This window comes from Lolium perenne, chromosome 3 (assembly GCF_019359855.2).
Source record: "Lolium perenne isolate Kyuss_39 chromosome 3, Kyuss_2.0, whole genome shotgun sequence".
Classification (NCBI taxonomy): domain Eukaryota; kingdom Viridiplantae; phylum Streptophyta; class Magnoliopsida; order Poales; family Poaceae; genus Lolium; species Lolium perenne.
In genome coordinates, this window is record NC_067246.2 from 118,697,950 (window position 1) to 118,709,410 (window position 11,461).

Genomic DNA, 11,461 nt, shown 5'->3' on the forward strand with positions numbered 1-11,461 from the left:
AATTTCACAAAAGAATTTCACTCAAATGCATGAAACTATATGTGGCACTATATGCATAGAAAAAGTTTTTGTTAGTTGCAAATTTTGAGTTTGGGGAATTTTTTTCTTATTTACTATTGTTGAAACTTGGGATGTTACACCTCTCATGTGTTGTGGCCAAATTATCAAATCTTGACCTAGTCACCTCCATTGCCTCAAAATAGTTTGAACCTTTCACCTAACTCAATCTAACACCAAATAAACCTCACTCTTGTCAAAATGAAGCAAAGAAAAATAAAAGAATAAAAGATAGAAATTCACAAAACCCTCACATATGGCTTATGCCATTTTTATAAATTTTGACCCTAGACCATTTTGGTCTTCACCATTAGTTGAATAATGTTACTAAACACTTGTTACACCTTTTGGAATCAAAGAAACACCAATCAAATGATTTTCAAACTCAAATTGTGCTCACATGTGATAATGGTCAAAACTGCCAATTATATTCTGGTCACTACTTTGAGCCTCTCTATTTCAAGATTTTCAAACTAAACTTTCCTAATTATTTGCATGTCATCCAAGAGCACATCAAGGTGAACAACTTTGGTAAAGACCACCATGCCAAATTCATCTTGGATCAAAAACTATGCTCATGCAAAGTTGAGACTTTTTAATATGAACAACAATCTCACTTTGTCAAATTTTGCTATTCTTTGATTTTTTAAAATTCCACCAACACCCATGGTTGTCTCTGGTCATTTACAACTTATACAAATGCACCAAATTCAAATTTGGAAACCCTTGGAGCTCAACCAAATTTGAGCCAAATTTGCAATTTTTCAAATAGAACTAAATGCAAACACTATTCCAAATAGTGCTCTGCCCAACCCTACACCCCCATCTCACTCTCACATGTTCCCTGGTCCCCTCTCACCCTCACACCAGTACAGGAACCCTAGAAGGGCAAGCTAGCAAGCAAGGACATGGCCATGCCGGCCATGTCACTACAAGAAGAACCACCCTAAAACAACACTTGATTTACAACTCTTTCGATATGCGTTGCAAGATTTTAGCGTAGATACACATATATGCGCTGCCCCTGCATCTGTTGCATAGGACGCGATTGTTGAAAAAGGTGGAAAAGCGCGCGTGTTGAAAAATTTAGATCCAGCGGCCTACACAAAAATAACATTTTTTGTTTGCCAACACGGAAATTCCAATTATATATGCAGTTGGACCAGGACCGGAGGAATTTCTGCCTTATCTATCTCCTCCCTTTCTCTATGAGGTCCTACAACCGCAATCTAGATCTTGCTACTCCGATCTACCAGACTCCTGCTCGCCGCCTCCCACCGTCGTGACCTTCCCCGGCCTCCCGCACTTCTCCAGTTCCTCCTCCTTATTTGCCATCCCCATTAGCAGGCATCACCTTCTCGTCCTCCCTCATCGGCATCTCGAGAGGAAGACGACGGTCCTGATCGCTGGCCATCTGGGCGGTGGATTGGCACGCCTCTCACTCCTTGGGTGGCGGATGTACTGATGGGTTGCGGCCCCAGCAGTCCAGCAGCCGTTGGGATTTCACGCCGTTGTGACCAGACAATACATGTAGGAAGATGCTCCTGATGTTTGCGTTTCTCTAATCTGTAGCACAGGTATGGAGAAGCAGCAGTGCTAGGTGTGGTGGATCTGTACTGCTTCTAACGGAGGTTTGAACCAGAATTGTGTAATTGGTTTTTTTCTTCTCATCGATTAGTAGTGATACTCGGTTTGAAACAACACTAGTGATTTTGGTTGACTTAAGCAATACACGATATGTCCATCATGTAGTAACTTGTTTGATACTGGTGATCTGCTAGAGCAGGTGTGCTTCTTTGTTTCCATTTTGATCCCTAATGTGTACTAGACAAGCTGAACATCACGCATTGGAGATTTGGGTCTGGTAGTAATTACGGGAGATGTGGAATTACGTGATTGTGTGTGTGCCTTGCATGTATTGTGCCTATGTGATGTGGTTCTAGGTGCCAATTCATTGCTATTTTTAGCTAATCTATTGTATTGTATTACACATTTCCTCTTAGGTTTCTCGTCCTCAAATATGGATAATTGAAGCCAAAAAGTACACCGATTGTAACCAGAAGACATGCGGGATGGACTAGAGGTTTTTACTCTCACAGATTGATCCAATTGTATTCCATTAAATAAATTGAGTGCCTTACGATTGCAGCTTGCAGGTTTCCTGATCTACTATTATGATTGTGTGATCCATTCCTCACTCTATAGGTAAGCATTCTTTCATTGAAAAAATAAACTTAGAAAAAATGGTTATCTCCTGATTTTGGCATATACAAACATCTTATGTTTAGGATAGAAAATAATTTTCTAATTAATATTTTACATAATATGCAGACCGTAAGTGTTAAATGCCCTGTAGTATATGCCGCTTGAATACTTTCCGTTCTTTTCAAGGAGGGATTGGATAGATTTATTTCTTCAGCTTTTACTTACATGGCTTGCTTGCTCACAGTAGATGATTGAAGTCGGCTGGAGCTAGGAAGGCCACCAGCAAGTGAAGCATTACTTGTCACTATATCCTAATGTGTACGACTCTTTTTATCTATTGCACTTTTCTTCGTGTATATGGTCAACCAGTGCACTACAAGGTTCCTTGTCTAAACCTATGCTCCTGTGATCTGGATGTAGAAACTGCAGAACATATCCGTGCGCAGCAAACAGTTGACATTTGCTTTCCAGATTGATTACCTGCATCATTTTTTTAGAATGCAAGTAGTTCGTAAGTGACTGTTTAGTACTACTTCTGTTAGTCAAAAAATTCTGCCTGATTCTCCTGGATAGAGGCATTCTGTCCACCTTAAAAGTTTATTATGAAAATTAATGATACAAATATTGCACGCAATGAAATATCGTTACTTGAACAGCTCTGTACGTACAATTGATTATTGGAAACATTTCTCTTGGGGCACATTTTAGTAGTTCAAATAGTTTTCCGGGCCGATGATTGGCTCATGTGGATAATAAGATATTAGGGTTCTATGTTATATTCTTTTTCATAAAAGTTATTTTGGATTTATAAATTTGAATTGTGAACACACATTTTATACAAGTAGGACTTAACCTACTTAATTTTCTGCTGCAGGAGGTAAATTTAAAAAGACTATTGTATGGTCAACATCCATATATCAAGAATCCAAGGAGGCATGAAGAAGGCATAATGAATGGTTTCACTTTATTTCTTAGGTTTAGTTTGATAAAAAATGTGACCTGGGACATATGGATAGCCAGATGAATCAATGTTCAATTTTCATTTTCTATCAGGTTGATATATGTACATGTTCATTTTCTATCAGGTTGACGTATGTAACTCAGATTGTGTTTTCGAATTTCATTGAATAAAGATTTATGATTTATTTATAATTATCCTTGAATTACGATTGATGTGTTGTTAAAATTGTACCAAAATGGCATGCTTGTAAAATCTGAAGCTCAAGTGTCATTTAGAAGAACGGGAAAAGTGTCAAAACTGATTTTTGTTATTTAATTATATTTGTAAACTATATAGCTACATGATAATTCTAGTAGGGTAGGCAACAACGTATAAACGTGTTGCTAAGCTCTATTTCCATACGTTGCTACCTAGCAACGCCCATGTTACCAACGTACCTATATGCGTTGCCTTGTACCCTTGCAACGCCCAAAAACGCAACGCCTTTTTATTCGTTGGTATAGGCGCTAGCAACGCCTAAATCGATATTTAGATACAGATAAATGCGTTGTTGTAGGAGGGGTTTTCTTGTAGTGTGTCACCATTGGACATGCCAACCCTAGATCCTCCCCTCCCTAGCTCGACCAACCTTGTCCCTCTACTCCCCCTGGCTCCCCTCAACACACCTGTGCCCGCCATTGCCGGAGGATAAGCCCACAGTGACGGCACGCGTCGCGCCCAGGGCCATGCCGAGGACGTCATGCACGCGCCCGTGGACGCGCGCAGAGCACACGCCGACCCAGCACTCGACGCCTCCCCTGGACCCCCTGGCTACAAGTTGAGCTCCACCACCTCGCCAGGAACCCGCCAGACACGGACCCGTGTCCTCGCGCCGCCTTCCGCAGTCGACATCGTCGCCGTTCTCCCGCGCCAGTGCCGCCAGACTTCGCCGTCACACGCGCTCGCCAGGCCGTCCCCCACCTCGTCGTCTAGCCTCCTAGCACCGCCTCGACCACACCTATCTAGCGCACACCTTGCTGACCCTCTTCCCTCGCCGGAGGCGCCGCGCCATTGTCGACCCTTCACAGCACCCGCCGGCCTCCATCACCCTCCTATAAATAGAGCTCCTCCGCCCCCTCTTCCTTCACACAATCTGCTCCCCTCCTCCTCCTTGATCTCCTCGAACACCTCCCTCGTCCCAATTCCACCGAAGCTGCTCCAATTTGAAGCCGACGGTCGCCGGAGCCCGCAGATTACCGCGCCGATTCACGCCGCCCCGAGCCTCACCACTGCTACCAGACGCTCCCTCGCCGTCGGCAACATCGCCTCGCACCCAGAAGAGCCCCGCGGGAACCTCCGTCACGCCGCCGACCCCCTACCTCGCCGGCGCAGCGAGCTCCTCTCCCCCGACGATGACGACGCATCTCAGTCGTCCGATCGCGTCCTAATCCTACGGTCGACGCTTCGTACCGCTTCGGTAAGAAAATCAGTCGCTGACAGGTGGGACCTTCTGTCAGCTGGCCCGAAACGTTACTGGGCCAGCCTAGTTCGCCTCCCCTCATTTCGGCCCACTTAGCTTTCCCGCGCAAGCCCAAAGTTTGAATTCAAATTTTGGAAATGTAATTAATTCCTTGCAGATGCTTTTTCAAATTTAAATAGCATCAAATCTACCCAACCAAATTGGATGAATTATATATTGTTGGAAAGCTTATGAAATGCTTGATCCAACCACACTGGTCTCACATTGAAATTCTTTATAGAATTAATATAGCAAAATAAACAAGACAGGGACTTTTCTGCCTTAGAATAATTATTAAAAATCAACCACAAATGATTTTAAGTTAATTCCAACTCCTATAAATCACATTACACTTGTACTAATTGTTTATGCCAAAATATACTATGCTTACTTTGAATGATCATGGCCTAGATTAGTTAAAGGACTATATGGCTATTTCTAGTCAAAGATATTGTCCAAAACTATTAATAAATCATAGGGGAGTTTTTCTATCACTTAAATCTTGTCATGAACAATTCAAAATGAGGTAGAGACTCTGGTCATATATGTCTCAAATGAATTGTTGAGGATATTAAATCACCTCAATTGTAGTTGTTAACTTAGTTACAACTATGTGTTAAATCATATGAGAGGTATTCCACTCATTTAAATCTTGTTCCCAAGTAATTCAACATGAGGTAGTGACCATGGTCTATAAAATCTCATATTGAGTTATTTGGTGATATTAATCACTACCATGTTAGTATTAAATTGTATGAGGTATGGAACCTCTTTTAAATCATTTTCTCAGATGATAAGTATGAAGAGGTTGACTTTGGTCAACCTAGGTCATATATTATTCATAAGAGAAATTAAATCTTAATAAGATAATGAGAGGAAATTATTTCTCTAAGTAATTAAAAGTAACACCTAAGTTAGTATGAGAGGAAATTATTTTTCTTAAATAAAGAAAACACATTCACCAACTTAATAGTAAGGTGTGAGGCTAGTTTAAGTTGTGTGAATCATGTGTGTGCTTAGTTTAGTAAATAAGTTTGGTATGATGATTGTGTATCCCGTATTGTATTTTAGACGCTAGTACCGGAGACTATCAAGAGGAAGAGGTCTTCTACCAAGAGGAAGAGCAAGAAAACTTTGATCACATAACCAACCAAGGCAAGCTATTACCAATGCAAGCTAGACTATTGTAAGTTATAATGTTGCAAGCTAACACCAATGCAAGATAATACTCTTGCAAAATGCAAAGCTCACCATGAGCAAGGCATTACCCCATTTACTTTATGCTTATGATCCTATTTCCCAGTTTTACTTTACAAGCTTTATTTATTTTTGTTTTATCAAAGTACTTCTGATTTATGATTTCACTTGATTAGTATTGGATTAGTACAAGAGTATCAAGGTTAGCCTAGAAGCAAAGCAAAGTACTTAGCACCCCTCATACCTAGATGCTAGTGCTAAATTAAAAGTGACTACCTTAGTTGTGAACTTGTGAAATAAAATGACTTTGAAAACCTTGGAATGATGAGTCATTCTATTTGAAAGATTTTGAAGGTGAATATGATCTGTGAATGACTTGGTGAACTTTACAAAAACTGATGGTTGGGTTCGGATGCGATACCATTCCAATTTTACAAGTACCCCCACAATTCCTGAATCTGGGTATGGCTTAGCTGGAAATTTAGGTGTCTTAGTATGGGTTCCCTCTGAACAAGCGTCATAGGGGTTATGCCGAGGCTGCCTCCGTTGAAAGTGAAATGACGTGAATTGAGGTGAATTGTACGGCCAAGCCCTGTGCAGTTCGTGGGTTGGCGGTTTGCTTTCACCGGGGGGCCAAACTCATGGGGAGAGGTGCCTATACTAGGGTATGTAAATGAAAGGTTAAGATTGGTAGTTCGTGTACTGCGTACGATAAATCAGGGCCAGTTACCCCTGACGAGCTATTGCAATTGTTGTGGCAGCAGTGTACAACCTCTGGAGGATTAAACCTATTCGAATAGCCGCGTCCGCGGTCATGGACAGTTGGGAAGGCCATACTGTTCCGTCATCAGAACTTTTCTAAAAACTATGAATGGTGACTTGTGAATTTGAACTTGAAAGGTGACATTGACTTTGAATCACAACGGAGTTGTGGGAATGGCACTAATGTTCCCACTTGAGTTAGTTAACACATGAAGAGTTGTTTACTCAAATGTTTGTGAACTAAAATTTGCTTTATGCAAAATAAACTAGAGCTTAGCACCCCTTACTAGAATTGTTAGCACTTACATTAGTATTAGTTTGCGAGTACTTTAAAGTACCCACGGCTGTGTCCCTGGCTATTCAAATGGCCAGACTATGAAGAGGAGCAGAACTATCAAGATGACGACCAGCAGGACGCCTACGACAACTAGGGAATCTTCTGACGTCAGACGTTGGCCTATGGACTAGAGAGTCCCTTCTACTTACGCTTCCGCTATGAAACTATGAACTTTTTGTCTGTTGATCAATAGATCAACTATTTGTGTAATATTGTATCATGTGATCTCTATTTGTAAGACGACTATGGTATGTAATGAATGATGACTTATGATATTCAACTGTTATGTCTCGCAACAACAATATTCCTGGGATTGCGATGTATGGCATAACAGGCATCTGGACTTAAAAATCCGGGTGTTGACAAGTTGGTATCAGAGCCATTGTTTGACCTTAGAAGACCCTAGTTAGAATGAACATGTGAAAAACTTAGTTTCAAAACCAAAGAAGTGAATACTTGGAAAAAACTTATTCTCCCTCTCATCCTTGAGATGTTTTTCAAAAATGAGAAATTCATGCCCTAATTTTGCCTTGTAGAACTACCTAAAACTTTGCACACTGGACTACTTCTTTAACTTACTTATCCTAATTGCTCACAGATGGAGTACCAATGGGAGTTCTATCAGCTTGGTCCCGGAGGCGACCTAAGGTTAGAAAAGGATTTGAAGCAACTAGTGCAATATCTAGGACACCCGTATCCCGAGTTCTTCGGAATACCCCTCAACAACCACTCCGGAGAAACACCTCGGTGGGAAGTTTCTACGGATCTACGAAGAAAGCTTGGAGCCCCGGTATGGGAAACCATCTGGATTTCTGTAACGGGAAACACTTGGAAGGAAGGACTAGTCAGAGCTATGTAAGAAGCAATTTCCCGTCTGTGTGGACAAAATGAGAACAAGATCAAGAACACTCGCTTCATCTACTACCCAAGACATGACTCCATGGGACGATCGATGACCATGCCCCCACACACGGAGATGAACCCCTATGTAGCACACCGGGATTTCAGGCTGTACAAAACCCGCAGGGATTTGGACAACGCCCTCGCCTCTCGCCAAGCACATCACCCGTGAAGACGAAGAATCCACCCGGAAGAGTAGTATCACCCCAGCACTTAAGTAGGTGTGAGTTGTATCAGGATCCCCTTGTATCGTAGAGCGAATGAATGGTTCTTCAAACCAACGGTGTGGTAGATTTGTAATGTGTGATGTTTGGTATGAATGAAAAAGTGTTTTGGTTATACCCCCTCAACACTACTCAAATTTTCATGTTTTGAACTTCGTGAACTTTAATTCGAACAAACCATAGAAATTTCCCTCTTATCTCATGATCTTCTATATCTTCAGATGGCCCCTCCCAATCGCACCAACGACGCAATGATGCAACTGCTGCAAACCCTGCTTGCCGACAGGGAAATAGAAAGAGCTGAACGCCAAGCCAACATCACCGCCTTGCAGAACATCGCCAACCAAGGCCATGGAAACCACGACCACCCTGGGTCAAAACTGAAGAACTTTCAGAACACCAACCCACCTATCTTTAACAAGACCGAAGAGCCCCTCGATGCCAACGACTGGCTCCAGACAATGGAGAACAACTTGGAAGTAGCTAGAGTGGAAGCCAATGAGAAGGTCTTGTTTGCAACCCACTATCTTGCCGGACCAGCCCGCGCTTGGTGGACAAGCACCCGTGCCATGAACGGAGGTCAGTTCATGACTTGGGAGGATTTCAAGCTCAAGTTTAGCAAGTACCATGTGCCCCAAGGACTGATCAAGATGATGAGAGACGAGTTCCGCAAACTCAAGCAAGGCAGAATGTCCGTGGTAGAATACTGCGACAGATTTCTTACTCTGTCAAGGTACGCCCCGGACGAGACCGACACCAATGAGAAGAGGAAGGAGAGATTTCTGAACGGACTCCACGACGAGATGCAGACTGTACTGGTCAACATTCCCTTTGCTGACCTAGAAGCCCTGGTGGACTCTGCCATTCAGATGGAGGGCAAGCTTCATCAAGCCAACGAGAACCGAAAACGCCGGATGATGAACCAGCATGGGTCCAGCAATACCCAGAAGTACCGCAACAACTCATCTGGAGGATATACTCCAAAATACAACAAGCCCCCTGCTCAGAATTACCGGCCAAACTACACCCACAACCAAGGAGGACCCCCGAAGCCCGGAGGCAACAACAACAACGGGAACCACAACAACAACAACAACAACAACAACAACACTGGCCCTAGGACTGGAAGCAACGCCATCCCCGTCGCCAACAAGGACAAGGCCACCATCACTTGTTATGAGTGTGGAGTGGTTGGGCATTACTACAATGAGTGCCCCAAGAGACTCGCCAAGATTGCCGGCAACACCGCTGCACCTGCTCAGAACCAACGCCGCTTTGCCGCAAGAAAGAACCAGAACAACAACGGCCGCTACTACAACATGACTGCCACCGAAGCTCAAGAAGCACCTCGGAACATGCCAAGTATGTTTTCCTGTTAAATCATATCTCCCAATCTCTCTTAGGAACCTAACTTTTCTTAAAATCTCGGGACAAGATTTGTTTAAGGGGGAAGGGTTTGTAACACCCCAAATTTCAAAACAAAGAGAAAATGAATTTCCTTTTTCCAAAAATGAGAACCAACAAAAACTTTTCTTAAATAGAGTGCTATGCTTAGTGCTCATACCTATCACTTGTGTTTTTGCCATGATGAGTGTTATTATGCTTATGTGATAAACCCTAAAACCCTAAAGTGATCAAGTGAAGATCACAAACCAAATAAAAGTAAAAGAGAAAGAAATCAAATAAGAAAAACCCTAAACCCTAACCTCCTCAAAAATCCTTTGGATCTATTTTGAGAAACCAAAATAGAAGAAAAATACATATGTGGGCATATAGCCCTAATATGGAGGTTTTGAACTCTACTTTTCTTACTTTGCTAAAATGGTGGTGAACCCTTGCAAAACTTACTAAACCCTAAACCTCATCCCTCTTGTCATCAATCTTTGAAAAAATAAAATAAAAAGAAAAGATCTTATTTAAGAAAAAGGCATATGCAAGCCTATAGATACTTGTTGAAAATGATGAGCTTTGCCTTGTCTACCTTGAGTAGATGAATTGAAATAGCTCAACAAAGCACTTACCAACCAATTCAAGTGTGAAACAAAATAAAATCAAACATATGCATAGAGGCATATGTGCCTATGGCTATTTTTGTAAAACTTTACCCTAGGCCTTTCTACTTTATTTAGAGGATTGGAAAACCTTCATAAACCTTATCTAGTACTTCTCAAACCTAATCCATAGTGAAACAAAAGATTTTAAAAAGAAAGTAATAATGCCATAGAGGCATATGTGACACATAGCCCTTTTCACCAATTCTTGTCCTATGCACTTCTACTTTGACCAAATGGTGTGAAACCATCTCTAAACCTAATCTAACCCTAAATTGACCCTCAACCTTGCCCAAGTGAAGCAAGGGGAGCACATTACAAGAATAAGAAAAATTGACATGTCACCTCTCATGTGTTGTGGCCAAATTATCAAATCTTGACCTAGTCACCTCCATTGCCTCAAAATAGTTTGAACCTTTCACCTAACTCAATCTAACACCAAATAAACCTCACTCTTGTCAAAATGAAGCAAAGAAAAATAAAAGAATAAAAGTTAGAAATTCACAAAACCCTCACATATGGCTTATGCCATTTTTATAAATTTTGACCCTAGACCATTTTGGTCTTCACCATTAGTTGAATAATGTTACTAAACACTTGTTACACCTTTTGGAATCAAAGAAACACCAATCAAATGATTTTCAAACTCAAATTGTGCTCACATGTGATAATGGTCAAAACTGCCAATTATATTCTGGTCACTACTTTGAGCCTCTCTATTTCAAGATTTTCAAACTAAACTTTCCTAATTCTTTGCATGTCATCCAAGAGCACATCAAGGTGAACAACTTTGGTAAAGACCACCATGCCAAATTCATCTTGGATCAAAAACTATGCTCATGCAAAGTTGAGACTTTTTAATATGAACAACAATCTCAATTTGTCAAATTTTGCTATTCTTTGATTTTTTAAAATTCCACCAACACCCATGGTTGTCTCTGGTCATTTACAACTTATAAAAATGCACCAAATTCAAATTTAGAAACCCTTGGAGCTCAACCAAATTTGAGCCAAATTTGCAATTTTTCAAATAGAACTAAATGCAAACACTATTCCAAATAGTGCTCTGCCCAACCCTACACCCCCATCTCACTCTCACCTGTTCCCTGGTCCCCTCTCACCCTCACACCAATACAGGAACCCTAGAAGGGCAAGCTAGCAAGCAAGGACATGGCCAGGCCGGCCATGTCACCATTGGACATGCCAACCCTAGATCCTCCCCTCCCTAGCTCGACCAACCTTGTCCCTCTACTCCCCCTAGCTCCCCTC

At 41.7% G+C, this 11,461-nt stretch overlaps 1 long non-coding RNA gene across 3 annotated transcripts; it reads left to right on the top strand.

Moving 5' to 3' along the window:
* Positions 1-1,269: 1,269 nt before the first annotated feature.
* Positions 1,270-3,328, top strand: LOC127338355 (uncharacterized). 3 transcript variants are annotated; one of them, XR_007874317.2, is made up of 5 exons: positions 1,270-1,688; positions 2,061-2,140; positions 2,214-2,262; positions 2,510-2,580; positions 3,137-3,328. It is a non-coding gene; the product is annotated as an uncharacterized lncRNA (long non-coding RNA). The 3 variants fall into 3 exon arrangements; XR_011754089.1 differs by having other exon boundaries at positions 1,270-2,140; positions 2,507-2,580; XR_007874316.2 differs by having other exon boundaries at positions 1,270-2,140.
* The last annotated feature ends 8,133 nt before the right edge of the window (positions 3,329-11,461 follow it).